The sequence below is a fragment of the Nerophis ophidion genome, linkage group LG13 (assembly GCF_033978795.1).
Source record: "Nerophis ophidion isolate RoL-2023_Sa linkage group LG13, RoL_Noph_v1.0, whole genome shotgun sequence".
NCBI classification, from domain to species: Eukaryota; Metazoa; Chordata; class Actinopteri; order Syngnathiformes; family Syngnathidae; genus Nerophis; species Nerophis ophidion.
This window is the reverse complement of record NC_084623.1, coordinates 13,694,303-13,708,627: the sequence shown is the minus strand read 5'-3', so window position 1 is coordinate 13,708,627 and position 14,325 is coordinate 13,694,303. Positions and strand designations below refer to the sequence as shown.

At 41.4% G+C, this 14,325-nt stretch overlaps 1 protein-coding gene across 2 annotated transcripts in view; it reads left to right on the top strand.

Annotated features, from left to right (window-relative positions):
* tmeff2a (transmembrane protein with EGF-like and two follistatin-like domains 2a) overlaps positions 1–14,325 on the top strand; it is a 392,560-nt gene that overhangs the window by 275,527 nt on the left and 102,708 nt on the right. The gene's annotated exons all lie outside the window — the stretch shown is intronic.

Genomic DNA, 14,325 nt, shown 5'->3' with positions numbered 1-14,325 from the left:
AGATAAGAGTTAAACCAAGACAGGGCTAAGTCTGACATACCAATTCGTGTTTTGATACGTTCTAATAAAATATTATGATCGACGGTATCGAAAGCAGCGCTAAGATCGAGGAGCAGCAACATAGATGACGCATCAGAATCCATCGTTAGCAATAGATCATTAGTCATTTTTGCGAGGGCTGTCTCCGTCGAGTGATTTGCCCTGAAACCGGATTGAAAGGTTTCACATAGATTGTTAGACGCTAAGTGTTCATTTAACTGCTCCGCAACAATTTTTTCGAGGATTTTTGAAATAAAGGGAAGGTGAGACACCGGTCGGTAGTTTACCATGAGGTCAGGATCGAGGTTAGGTCTTTTAAGAAGAGGATGAATAACCGCTTTTTTGAATGCTAGGGGAACAGTGCCCGAGGAAAGTGATAAGTTTATAATATTTAGCACTGATGGACCTAATAATACAAAGAGCTCCTTGATCAGTTTCCCAGGAAGAGGGTCAAGTAAACATGTTGTTTGTTTTATTCCATTTACACGTTGTAACAATTCCTCTAATGTTATTTCCTCAAAACGAGAGAAACTATTTTGGAGGGCAGTATCCGCCGTATATACAATCATGTCAGTGTTAATAGAACCCCGTTGTAGCTGGGACGCATTGTCTTTAATCTCCTATCTAATGACTTCAATTTTCTTACTAAAGAATCGCATAAAGTCATCAGCTGAGTGGGTGGAGCTACTGGAAGGAGTCCCTTGTTGGGTTAGCGATGCTACCGTACTAAACAAAAATTTAGGATCGTTTTTATTACGGTGGATGAGATTTGAGTAATAATTAGCTTTAGCTAAGGTAAGCATGCGTTTATAAGTTATTAAACCATCACTAAATGCTTGATGGTGCACCTCAAGTTTAGTCGTGCGCCATTTGCGTTCCAGCTTTCTGCATAATAATTTCTGAGCTCTAGTTTCTTCTGTAAACCACGGGGTGCGCTTTTTTGGAGCCTTTTTTAACTTTAGCGGTGCTATGTTATCAATGGTTTCGCGCAGGGCGTCGTTAAAGTTGTTAGTGAGGTTATCAATAGAGCCCACATACTTTGGGAATGGTGCCATTACCAAGGGCAGTAGGTCAGCAAGAGTTGTCGTTGTGGCCGTATTAATGTTGCGGCTGCTATAGCAGTTATTATTATTATTAGTTTGACGAACATGCGTCTGAACCTCGAATTTTATAAGGTAATGATCGGACAATACTTTAGTATACGGGAGTATCGTGGACAATACTTTAGTATACGGGAGTATCGTAACTTTGGAAGCGGTGATACCCCTGACAAGCACTAGGTCTATCGTATTACCGTTGCGATGCGTGTGTTCATTTATTATTTGTGTGAGACCACAGCTATCAATTATAGTCTGGAGCGCTACGCACGGTGGGTCCGATGGGGTATTCATATGGATATTAAAGTCCCCCATTATGATTATATTATCGGCGTGTGTCACTAGATCAGCAACAAACTCTGAGAATTCATTGATAAAGTCCGAACAGGGCCCTGGGGGGCGGTAGATAACAGCCAGGTGTAGAGGCAGCGGTGTGACAGACCTCATAGTAAGCACCTCAAACGATTTATATTTATTATTTATGTTAGGACTAAGGTTAAAGTTTTCGTTGTATATTAGTGCGACCCCCCCACCCCTTTTAAGCGGACGGGCAATATGCGCATGTGTAAAGTTAGGAGGACATGCCTCATTTAGCGCAAAAAAGTCGTTTGGTTTAAGCCAGGTTTCACTGAGACCGATGACGTTAAGATTGTTGTCTCTGATGATATCATTAACTAACAACGTTTTGGGAGACAATGATCTTATGTTTAAAAAACCTATATTATAGGTAGTGGGCTGTTTTAGGGAATTTTTGATCAAATTATCCGTAGTAGCAATATTAATAATGTTGTGTTTATTATGCCCAGTGCATTCAGTATAATTACGACCATATCTAGGAATTGATACGACGGGAATGTTCCGATTGTTTGATTGTTGCTTTGATAAACTGCACGCATCATGGTTAGCCTCCTCAGTAACGGGGATTTTCCGATTGTTTGTTTGTTGCTTTGATAAACTGCACGCATCATAGTTAGCCACCTCAGTAAAACACATGTCCAACTCTGAAACACTCAAAGCAGAAAAAACTTGTTCTAATTTAACTGACTCCTTACCCAGACCAGTAGTCTCGCATCCTTTATTTAAATCCGTCTTCAGGGTGGAGGGAAGTGGTGTTCTGTGGGGATTAGCCTTCTGCTTTGTTTTTAGCCCCGCTCGACATCCGCGTTTCCGATCACACCGCTGGCGTCTGCTCCGTAGACGGCCCCGCTGCTACTAGACTCCGCTGCTTCACAGGCCGCTGGATGTAGCCGCCGACGTATCCCCATGCTAGTTAGCATGTTTAGCACGTCCGCGTCTATCAGTCCAAAACGGCCCAATATGTCCATATCCAGAAGTGTCTGGCGGTCGTACGTGATCACGGAGTGACCACGATGCGAGCCAGCCATGAAGTCTGCAGAACTGTCCGGCATTTCCGCCAAATGTTCCATCTTTAGCAAGAGCACCGCAGTGTCGCAGCCCGTCCGGGCGCCGCCATCTTGCCAAAAAAAAAAAAAAAAAAAAAAAAAAAAATACATCAGAGGTTGGCCACCTTTACCACTCACAGAGCTATTTAAACCTGACTCACAGAGTAATGTAGTCAATTGGAACCGCTAACGTTCTCGCGACTTTTCAATAGCGTTTATCCTGATGACGATAATATGGTCCAGCAACAATGTTGTGTGCAGCTTCCCCAATCACACGTATGAGATTGAAAGGCATACTGGGTGATACAGAGTACACTGATGGTTGTGATATAAACAACTTTAACACTTACTAATATGCGCCACGCTATGAAGCCACACAATACAGGATTGACAAACACATTTCGGGAGAACATCCTCACAGTAACACAACATAAATGCAACACAACTAATACCCATAATCCTTTGTATTCATGACACTCCTGAATATATTTTACACCCCCGCGCCCCCAACCCCGCCCACCTTACGACGCACGGGGGAGGAGGGTTTGAGGTGTATAAAATAGTCAGGAAGTGTCATGAATGCAAAGGATTATGGGTATTTGTTGTGTTGCGTTCATGTTGTATTACTGTGAGGATGTTCTCCCGAAATATGTTTGTCGTTCTTAATTGGTGTGGCTTCACAGCGTGGCGCATATTAGTAAGTGTAAAAATTGTTTATATCACAACCATTAGTGTACTCTGTGTCGACCAGTATGCCTTGTAGTCGTGTGCATGTTGCTGCGCAAGCCACACACAACATGATGCTGGACTGACAAGCATATCGTACATGTTGTAGAAGGTGAGAAAGCCAATTGCTTCATAGCACGGCCTAATACTTATTATCTGGGTGACTGCCGGTAGTCATTCAAGAGAACAATAGCGTCTCCTATTGACTTCTTCACTTTATGACACGGGTCTTGAATGGCACTTTGAATGGCAAAAGATACCGATCCCAGAACCATGTATATCAAATATCTCCGGATGATTCAACCGCTACCCGCGCAAATCTAATTAAAATCAATTTTTTCGTCATGTCAACCGCCCGACCCGCGGTTTATCCGGGGACTCTGCGGATGAGACCGCAAACCGCATATTTCTACTGCGTACGCTACGTGGGCTAATTGGAAGGTCACATGAAGTTTGGAGCTGTGTAGACTGTGCAGAAAGTTTTTGCACGATGCTCTTCAGCATCCGCTGACCCCTGTCTGTCAGTTTACACGGCCTACCACTTGGTGGCTGAGTTGCTGTTGTTCCCAAATTCTTCACTTTTCTTATTATAAAGTTGACTTTTAGAATATTTAGGAGCAAGACAGTTTCACGACTGGATTTGTTGCACAGGTAGCATCCTAAGGCAATACTTAGCACAGAGACTAGAACCAGATACATCAAGACCAAGACCGACTGACGGGAGAAGGAAGGCTTAAATAAGAAAGTAATTACAACACAGATGCGCGTCAGGAGCAAGGGGCAGGTGAAAACAATGAGTAACTATGGTAACCAATAGAAGCGTACAAACCAGAACCGAAAGAGTCCAAAACAAACAGAAAACACAAAAAGACTCAAAAACCAAAATCAAAATATGATCCGGGCAGCGGATCATAACACCATGCCTAAGTGATTAGGACACCTGATTCTCATCATTTGGATGGGTGGCCAAATACTTTTGGCAATATAGTGTTGTGGAGGTCTTGCAAGTCCGGGTTCTTCGGACCACCCAGAAGAGACGTGACAGGCTCGACGGTTTATCATTCTTCTTTTCGGCAATCGCCTCTCGTGACGGTCTCTTTCCTCGGGTTGCTTTTCAGCCATCCGCTCTTGTTTCCGTCTCCGTCTCGTGCTCAGGTTCTCGCTCGACCATCAACTCGAACTTCTCCAACCACTTCCTTCCCGGCTGCTGCCCTTTTATAGAGTGACTGGTAATCAGATAAACACGCCCAGGTGGGCCATCTATGCACCTGTCACCAATCTCAGAGCCGGCCCCGGTAAACCCCGCCTCGCTGCAGGCCCGCAGGCCACGCCCCATCTCAAGAGTATATTTCACCGAAAGATAATACCCCTTTAGTAACACTTTATACCACATATCCCAAAGACACAAGTATGTTCTGGACCAAAAATCACTTCATATTCTCTACTGTTCACTGGTGTTACCGTATCTGAGTTATTGTGCAGAAATATGGTCAAACAACTACAAATGTGCGCTTCATTCACTTACAGTGTTACAGAAAAGATCAATTACAATAATACATAATGTTTGATATAGAGAACATACGAACCCTTTATTTATTGAATCACACATAGTGAAATTCAACGATTTGGTGCATTTGCAAACAGCTAAAATGATGTACAAAGCAAACTATTACCTGCTACTAAAGAATGTACAACAGTTTTTATCAACAAAAGTGGAGAAATATATCCTTAATTTAAAACATTTGTATGTTCATACAACACTTAAAACATTTTGCATATCAGTATGTAGAATTAAATTGTGGAACGGATTAACCAAATAAATCAAACAAAGCACCAATATGATTCTGTTCAAACTACAAGTGTTCACGAAGTAAACAGAACAAGAATTATGATGAATATCTTGAACCTTTTTTTTTTTATTGAAACAAATATCATTTTCCTATTTATTATTTGTTTACTTAGTATTGTGCGATTCAGAATCGATTCTCTTTTTTTTTTTTTAAATCGAGTTTTTTCGTTTTTTTTATCAATCCAACAAACGACTACACAGCAATATCATAACAATGCAATCCAATTCCAAAACCAAACCTGACCCAGCAACACTCAGAACTGCAATAAACAGAGCAATTGAGGAGAAACACGACCCAGAACAAACAAAAAATAGTGAAACAAAAATGAATATTATCAACAACAGTATCAATATTAGTTATAATTTCAGCATAGCAGTGATTAAAAATCCCTCATTGACATTATCATTAGACATTTATAAAAAAACAATTTTTAAAGAACAAAAGTGTCACAGTGGCTTACACTTGCATCGCATCTCATAAGCTTGACAACACACTGTGTCCAATGTTTTTACAAAGATAAAAAAAGTCATATTTTTGGTTCGTTTAATAGTTAAAACAAATGTACATTATTGCAATCAGTTGATAAAACATTGGCCTTTACAATTATAAAAGCTTTTTTTTTTTAAATCTACTACTCTGCTAACATGACAGGAGACTAGGGTAGATCCTGCTGAAATCCTATGTATTGAATGAATACAGAATCGTTTTGAATCGGAAAAATATATCGATTTTGAATCGAGAATCGCGTTGAATCGAAAAAATCGATAGATTATCGAATCGAGACTCCAAAAATCGAATTGTGGGACACCCAAAAATTCGCAGCGCTACTTACTATGGTATATTATTTGTTTGTTATTTATTTGTTCACTTTTCTCTTACAGAGAACAAGAAAATGGGATACAATTGCTATAGTATGAAAAGGGGTAGGATTAGATAAGGTCAGCTTCTTCCTACTCCTTTTCGGACATGCTGTTATGTAACAACTGGAAATATGTGATGAATTACATTGTATTGTAAGCATTTTCGGAAAAGCTGCAACTGAGCTAAACTGGACAAGTTCTTCTCATTTTTACCCCAAAAACACATTTTTTTGAAGCAATTCTATTTTTCACTTTTCTATATTTTTACATTCATGCCTGTTTTGTTTTTTTCAGATTCAGACTTTTGGCCCCCATTTTTTTGGTGTGTGTGAGGGGGCGTGTCCTCGACTGAGAGGGGGTTTACTATCACGTTCTTTTGGAGGAATTTTCTTACGCCAACTTTATAGTTTAATAAGAGTTTATTTTTATTCTTATTCAATCATGTTTCAAACAAAATGCGGCTGCTAGACTTTTGAAAAGAACAAGAAAGTTTGATCACATTACGCCTGTACTGGCTCACCTGCACTGGCTTCCTGTGCACTTAAGATGTGACTTTAAGGTTTTACTACTTACGTATAAAATACCACACGGTCTAGCTCCGTCCTACCTTGCCGATTGTATTGTACCATATGTCCCGGCAAGAAATCTGCGTTCAAAAGACTCCGGCTTATTAGTGATTCCTAGAGCCCAAAAAAAGTCTGCGGGCTATAGAGCGTTTTCCGTTCGGGCTCCAGTACTCTGGAATGCCCTCCCGGTAACAGTTCGAGATGCTACCTCAGTAGAAGCATTTAAGTCTCACCTTAAAACTCATCTGTATACTCTAGCCTTTAAATAGACCTCCTTTTTAGACCAGTTGATCTGCCGCTTCTTTTCTTTCTCCTATGTCCCCCCCTCCTTTGTGGAGGGGGTCCGGTCCGATGACCATGGATGAAGTACTGGCTGTCCAGAGTCGAGACCCAGGATGGACCGCTCGCCTGTATCGATTGGGTACATCTTTACGCTGCTGATCCGCCTCCGCTTGAGATGGTCTCCTGTGGACGGGACTCTCGCTGCTGTCTTGGATCCGCTTTGAACTGAACTCTCGCGGCTGTGTTGGAGCCACTATGGATCGAACTTTCACAGTATCATGTTAGACCCGCTCGACATCCATTGCTTTCGGTCCCCTAGAGGGGGGGGGTTGCCCACATCTGAGGTCCTCTCCAAGGTTTCTCATAGTCAGCATTGTCACTGGCGTCCCACTGGATGTGAATTCTCCCTGCCCACTGGGTGTGAGTTTTCCTTGCCCTTTTGTGGGTTCTTCCGAGGATGTTGTAGTCGTAATGGTTTGTACAGTCCTTTGAGACATTTGTGATTTGGGGCTATATAAATAAACATTGATTGATTGATTGATGTTTCTCACTTTCTATATCAAACTGTTGGCAAATAGGACATACTCTGCTTTCTGTCATTTTCCATTATTTCCATCCAATTCTGTTGCTGTGTTATGTTTCCTGTTTCATGTTGAATGCATTCCCCGTTATTCCTGTCTGAGGAGGCTGCGGTGTGCAGCTGTTTGTATTCATTAATTACCGTAAGAGGTATGCCTGTTCATTACTTTACCATTCCGAGTCTAACCTGCATTGAGATGCATTCCATTGCATCGCCGGTTGCTTTGTTACTCCTTTAATAGACTTTCTTTTTTCTATTTTTTGTTCGCATTCGCTTTGGGTGAGAATGATTAAAGACACTTGTTTCCTGCATGTCGCCTCTGGCTCTGCATCCTGGGGTCCTCTCAATAGCTCTGTTTATTGTTGCTGTTCTGAGTGTTGCTGGTTCTGGAAATGGATTGCATTGTTATGGTATTGCTGTGTATTGTTTTGTTGGAGTGAATAAAAAAAATAAAGATAAATTAAATTAAAGACACTTGTTTCCTGCGTGTCGCCTCTGGCTCTGCATCCTGGGGTCCAGCCCTCACAGATAATGGTGTTATGATCCGCTGCCCGGATCATCTTTTGATTTAGGTTTTTGAATCTTTTTGTGTTTTCTGTTTGTATTGGACTCTTTCAGTTTCATAGTTTTACTTCCTTGTTTGATCTTGTTACTACAGTCAAGCATTAGTTTCACCTGCCCCTTGCTTTTGAAGAGCATTTGTTTTCTGATTGCTGTCCTTATTTAAGCCTGCCTTCTTTGTCCATTCGTGCTTGCTGCCTAGTTTGTTTTATACAACAGTGACGACCCTGATTCCCGATTCTGATAACCAGTTTTGTACTCACTATCTAAGATTCTGCTCCTCTAGCTCCCATGCTAGTAGTTTTTGTTTTGCCTTTTGTGCCTTGTGCAAGTTTTCTGTTATTTCTCTAGCTCCCATGCTAGTGCTTTTGTTTTTTTCTAGCTCCCATGCTAGTTCTGTTGGTTTTGACTAAGTCTGTTTTTATTTGTTAAATAAATCAATCATTTTTACCTTCACGCTGTGTTCGAGCCCGACTGCATTCTGAGATAACGCACCCGCATCACCACAATGCCCCGCAATCGTTACAAATGGCATCTTAAGCCTCATTATAATAATCATGTTTTTTTAAATACAAAGACCGATTCACCAACACATGGGATTCCTTGTTTGGCCACTCGATTCCGTTGAATAATCGGCAGGCAGACGGACTTGCTTGGCGCAATGTTTTTACGATAACCGAGACGGTATGTGAAATTAAAGTAAAATGTAGGCAAATGTATGCTACTCTAAGTGTTTGGTGCAAAACAATGTGTAGACTTAAAAATGTAAATGTTACCACGGTTTGTTGTAAGTGTGGACTGACGAAAGATTTATCCAAAACCATGGGGCAAGGCAAGGAGGTAGTCCGTGGGCAAGCAAGCGGTTGGGGGCTGGAGAGAAGCGACATGGTCCGTGTCCAAGCAGGGGTCGAGGATCGAGGGAGGCAGTCCAAAATCCGGAGAGGAGTCGAGGCACACTGCTCTATCACGGTGAAATGGAATGACACTGCGTTGAGCGCAAAGGACACAAGACACGGGAACAAGGAAGTAACAAGGAGAGGGAAGCCAGAGACGGGATGCTTACTACTGAGAGTGAACTACGTCCGCTGATCTTTATACTGCTTGTCATGATTCTTCCCAGGTGTGCTGATTGTAGATTGCTTGCAGCTAAGCTGGTGCGCCCAGCGCGAGCAGGAGCATGTCCTGGCGTGCTGCCAACAGAGGTGCTGCTAGATCTTGCTGCCGATGAAAAGCGGGTTCGAGCCCGCTCCGTGACAAAAACAGGGCAAAAGTGCGAACCCATCCTCGGCCCAGGCACACCCTCCTGGTATTGGAGTACCAATATTTTGTGTTTTGGCACCAGCTGCTACAATAAATCTGACCAATCTGAATCTATGAGCATGAACTGATGACGCCGAATCTGATGAGAGGCGAAACGTCTTAGACAAACCAAACAGTTCAGTTGCGATCGATTGAATGTCCCGAGATTACAAAGACCTGGATGAACAAGAACATCCACAGACAATAGTAGTGGACCCTTGTGTGGCTTTGCATCACTGGTTTCTCAGAGACCCCACACAGCCGCGGTGCAGGCTACATCGTTCATCCCTCTTCTCTCTGAGGCTTTCCCCAGTGTGTCTCCAACCAAGGTCGTATTGCTCTTTTTTTTTTTTTTTTTTTTGCTTCTTTCCCAGGGCTCACTGGGCCTTCATTCATCACTCGTATGAGAGCTGTGCGCCATGCTGCTCTAATTTCCGGCTTTATGTTTAGGTCCGCTTCATTATACTTGTGTGTACTCAGGGAAGTAATCATTCACTGAAGGGCATGTGTTTTGATTAGTACATTCAATCTCAAACGACGTGTATTCAGTACTCTATGTTGGTTTTTATCTATGCATCCTGAAGTGCAGTAATAAGGTTGGATGAAGGATCTGGAATTGTTCAAAGGTCATTCTGTATGTAAAATTGTCTACATCGTTTTTATTGTGCGGAATTCTGCCACCGCCATAAGACGGATAATTAATTCTGTTTGTTATCACATAAACATTTTCTTCCACTCGTCATGTAAAGGCTTTCACAGATGGTGTGGAATACATTAAGAACACAACAACTGTCTTCAAAAAAGACTTTTGCAGGAACCATCTGCACAAAAAAACAACAAAGATTTGGCTACTTATCCTATTTATCAGTCCCCACCCCAGGATTTTACCAGTGCGACAATTCACTCAAATTTGACATTTTGGGCAATCAGATTGGTCCCACGCTGATAAAAGGCAGAAGAAAAAAAATACAAAAATAAGGTGTATTTTATTTGAACTAAACAAAATTATCTGCCAGTAGAACAAGAACATTTGGCTTGTCAAGACTTTCCAAAACATGTACAACTGGAAGTAAGAGACAGTTTTGTCTGTGTTTTGTTCCTAGGGGGCGCTAGAGCGCAATTTTCAATCAATCAATCAATGTTTATTTATATAGCCCCAAATCACAAATGTCTCAAAGGACTGTACAAACCATTACGACTACGACATCCTCGGAAGAACCCACAAAAGGGCAAGGAAAACTCACACCCAGTGGGCAGGGAGAATTCACATCCAGTGGGACGCCAGTGACAATGCTGACTATGAGAAACCTTGGAGAGGACCTCAGAAGTGGGCAACCCCCCCACTCTATTTTGGTTTTGGAGTTTGGTTTTTTGATTAGATCACCCAAATTTGGTGAGTTTTGAAGCATGTTAAGGGGGTCAAATTACAGCTCAAAGAGGCGGCGGTATAATAAAGAATAATAATAAAACCTTAGAAATTCAATAGGGACCTCTGTCCCTAAGGGAAATCGGTCCCTAATTAGCTAACCTCAATGAACCCAAAAATACCTTAAAATAAGTATATTCTCACTAATAACAAGTGCACTTTTCTTGGTAGAAAAAAGAGACCTTTTTGCTCAATATGTTGACAAATATTCTTAAATTAAGTAAATGCTAGTGCCATTATCTTGACATAATAATATGCGCTTGGCATCATTGTTTTTTCATTCTTGAAGTAAGAAATTATTACTTTAAAAAAGTAGTTTTATACTTGTGAGTGTTGATGACACAGCTTTACAGCAGTTGATATTCTAGTTTCAAGCATGTTTTACTCAATATAGGTCATACAATTTCAGCAACAAGCTGTAATATCTTGCTGAGATAGTTTAGGACCAAAACCCTTAAAACAAGTAAAACACTAACATAAAATCTGCTTAGTGAGAAGAATTATCTTATCAGACAGAAAATAGGCAAATATCACCCTTATTTGAGATATTTAATCAACTGTTTAACTCGACCTGGGCGATATGGCTTGAAAATAAAAACTCAGATTTTTTTCACAAAACAAATTATTTAAGATTGTTTTCCCTACTTTAAAAAAAAAAAGTAGTTGATATGAATGACAGAGGTAATTCAATGCAAGTTTTGATTTAATAATTATCAAAACAAGTACCGTATTTTCCGGACTATAAGGCACACTTAAAATAATTTTTCCCCCTCAAAACTCGACAGTGCGCCTTATTACCCGGTGCGCCTAATGTAAGGAATAAGTTTGGTTGAACTTACCCACCTCGAAGCAAATTGATTTAGTACATGGTGTAATGATAAGTGTGACCAGTAGATGGCAGTCAAACATAAGAGATAAGTGTAGGCTGCACCGTTTGACACGGTTCAACATACGAGTATTAGTATGGTGTGTGTATAAAGTAAGACATGTTATCTGGTGTTTTGTTTTGCAATATTATGCAAAACCAACATTTCTTACCTTCTGGTACCTGCTGATCTATATTTGGGCTCTGCATTAATCCTGAAAAATTCTGTGGATAAATTCAGGCTTTTCCCTGACGTATTTTGGGCTTATTGTTGGTGTACTGATGTTAAATACATAGTACACTTATTTGCAAGTTTTCCATACTGTACATGTTACCTTGTGTAAATGATTTCGCCACAGTACACTGCTTCTTAGATGGAGTTGTTGTTCTTGCAGTCTTGTTCGCCTGGTAAAGAGTTGCATTTCCTCCATTGGGCTCAATGCTGTTTCAGATGCTGGAATAAAGTTAAAAGTTAAATAAGGTAATACGTTTTTTTGTGCTGCTGCCGTTTTAAAGAAACTTTGCAGCGTGCAGTCTATTGTTCCACGCCTGTTGCCGCAAATATAAAGCGCTGGCAACATGTTTTTTTTTTACTTTGGAACATGATAGTTGCTTGCGTGCGATGTTGTTCCAGACCACAGCAAATATTACCCAGTTTGCTTGAAGATTGTAATAAATCTATTAGAAGAAGACACCCTGCCTCTGTCAGTATGCTCCAGCACAGCCAATCAGGAGTGTGTATTCAGAGCGCATGTAACGTGGAGTGAGCAGAAAGGTGTTTGTAGCAGGTAAGGCAGCGTACTCTCCCCAAATGATAATAAACACCTCCCAGTCAACTACTAGTAATATCACTATGAGCCCGTTGACATTCTAGAAACAAACAGCAAAGTTAGCTCACTGTGCGCTGTGTGTGCGTGCGTGTGTGTGTGTTACGGACAGCAAAGCCCTGTCTGTCTGAGAGAAAGACAAGCAATACTGACTTACAGTTAAAAACTAAGTTCTTTCACTTGACTTTTTTCTGTGTTGATTGAGCTGTGTTGAAGCAGCAAAAAAGGACATTATGTTTAATGAAGAGTTTTTCTCTCTCTGATAGTTGATATAATAATGTATATGCATCATAAAGCCTACATGAGCTCCATGGTGTTCAGGGATGAATAGTCTCTGCTATTGCTATTGTACTAACTCTCCTGAAGGAATCAATAAAGTACTATCTATCCATCTATCTATCTATCTATCTATCTATCTATCCATCTATCTATCCATCTATATATCTATCTATCTATCCATCTATCTATCTATTTTTTTCAGCTATAGTTACATTAATCTTTAGTAATCTAGCAGCCTAGTTTTGGATGGCAGGTTCCCTGCTATCACATGTTGATAAAAATATAACATTTACATAATAAAAATCAACTACAGGCTTCCCAAATACTTTAATAAATTAAACAGAGACCCCAAAAGGGACAAGCGGTAGAAAATGGATGGAGATGAGCATATGTCAGCATGAGGCCCCACTTTTAACACTTTTTTTCAAACGCTTATTGCAAGCGCTTACTTTTTAATTCATATTGACATTATTTTAGTATCTCAGGTAACTAGGACTGTTTTGTTTTTACTTTACGGAAAAAATATCGAGACATATATTGTGTATTGCCATTGTCATTATTTTGACATTATTTTAGTATCTCAGCTAACTAGGACTGTTTTGTTTTTACTTTACAGAAAAAATATTGAGATATATATCGTGTATTGCTACTGTCATTATTTTGACATTATTTTAGTATCTCAGGTAACTAGGACTGTTTTGTTTTTACATTACAGAAAAAATATCGAGATATATATCGTGTATTGCAATTCAGCAAATGGAGCGGAAAACACAACCAAAAGTTGTAGGCTTCTTCATGCGACGAAGCCGGCCTACTTCACCACAGTCTGGGGTCTATTGCCCCCCCTCCCCCCCCCCCCCACCCCCCCCTTCCCCCCAGGCTGTGGTGGCAGCGACGAGGTGGAGACGTGATGGCGACAGGCCGAGTTACACCAATCCTTACACCCACCCCTGCCCCTGGAGAGTCACCACCTTAACTAACACATTTTCTGGGGGAAACACTGCTAATGGCTTCTAATGTTGTAAAAATGTGTAGAATAAATATTAAATTTCAACATTTCTGTCAACAAAGATTTGTTTCAGCCTAGGACACAAAGTAATTTTGATAGTAGGCTATTAATGGTAATATAGATACTTACATCATGTGTTGCCTGGGGAAGAGAGGGGCGGAGCTTTCTACCGATCACCACCTGGTGGTGAGTTGGCTGCGATGGTGGGGGAGGATGCCGGACAGACCTGGGAGGCCCAAACGCATTGTGAGGGTCTGCTGGGAACGTCTGGCAGAGTCTCCTGTCAGACAAAGTTTCAATTCCCACCTCCGGAAGAACTTTGAACATGTCACGAGGGAGGTGCTGGACATTGAGTCCGAGTGGACCATGTTCCGCACCTCTATTGTCGAGGCGGCAGATCGGAGCTGTGGCCGCAAGGTAGTTGGTGCCTGTCGGGGCGGCAATCCTAAAACCCCTTGGTGGACACCAGCGGTGAGGGGATGCCGTCAAGCTGAAGAAGGAGTCCTATCGGGTCCTTTTGGCTCATAGGACTCCGGAGGCAGTGGACAGGTACCGACAGGCCAAGCGGTGTGCAGCTTCAGCGGTCGCGGAGGCAAAAACTCGGACATGGGAAGAGTTCGGGGAAGCCATGGAAAACGACTTCCGGACGGCTTCGA